Source organism: Schistocerca piceifrons, chromosome 6 (genome assembly GCF_021461385.2).
Source record: "Schistocerca piceifrons isolate TAMUIC-IGC-003096 chromosome 6, iqSchPice1.1, whole genome shotgun sequence".
NCBI lineage: Eukaryota > Metazoa > Arthropoda > Insecta > Orthoptera > Acrididae > Schistocerca > Schistocerca piceifrons.
The window spans coordinates 26,852,188-26,853,321 of NC_060143.1; the positions used below are offsets into that span (position 1 = coordinate 26,852,188).

At 45.8% G+C, this 1,134-nt stretch overlaps 1 pseudogene; it reads right to left on the minus strand.

Annotated features, from left to right (window-relative positions):
- Positions 1-615: 615 nt before the first annotated feature.
- LOC124803702 lies at positions 616-732 on the minus strand (annotated as a pseudogene).
- Between the last annotated feature and the right edge of the window lie 402 nt (positions 733-1,134).

Consider the following 1,134-nt stretch of genomic DNA (forward strand, 5'->3'; position numbering starts at 1 on the left):
GATACCAGTAAACTTCTCTTGGCCAAGAGTGCCCTTTTGCCAGTGCTAGCCTGCTTTTGATGTTCTCCTTGCTCTGCCTGTCATGTGTTATTTTGCTGCCACACATCAGACTTCCTTAACGTCATTTACTCCGCGATCACCTATTCTGATGTTAAGTTTCCCGTTGCTCTCATCTCTGCAACTTCTCATTCCTTTCGTCTTTCTTCGATTCACTTTCAATCCACATTCTGTACTCATTAGACTGTTCATTACATACAGCAGAACGTGTAATTCTTCTTCAGTTTTACTCAAGAAGCAATACCATCAGCGAATCTTATCACTGATACCCTTTCACCTTGCAGTTTAATTCCACTTTTGAACAGAAGAGATGAAAGACTACTTCCCTATTTTAACTAAAAAGAAAACTTAACTCCCACAGAGGTCACGAAGGCCCAAAGGGAACCGACCGGTCGCCGCGTCATCCTCAGCTCACAGGCGTCACTGGATGCGGATATGGAGGGGCATGTGGTCAGCACACCGCTCTCCCGACAGTATGTCAGTTTCCGAAACCGGAGTCGCTACTTCTCAGTCAAGTAGCTCCTCAGTTTGCCTCACGACAGCTGAGTGCACCCCGCCTGCCAACAGCGCTCGGCAGACCGGATGGTCATCCATCCAAGTGCTAGCCGAGCCGACAGCGCTTAACTTCGGTGATCTGACGGGAACCGGTGTTACCACTGCGGCAACGCCGTTGGCTGCATCCCTGTTTTACTCCCTTTTAAATCCGAGCACTTCATTCTCGATGTTACACTCGTATTGTTCCTTCTTGGTTCTTGTGTATATTCTATATTGTACAATATACAGGGTGATTCAAAAAGAATACCACAACTTTAGGAATTTAAAACTCTGCAACGACAAAAGGCAGAGCTAAGCACTATCTGTCGGCGAATTAAGGGAGCTATAAAGTTTCATTTAGTTGTACATTTGCTCGGCATTTCAGCCAATAAAGTTTTTGGTCCCTTTTTCTTCGAAGGTGCTACTGTAACTGGACTACAGTATCTGGAGATGTTAGAGAATTGGCTGTTCCCTCAGCTCGAACAAGAAGCACAACAATTCATATTTCAGCAGGATGGAGCGCCACCACGTTGGCACTTATCT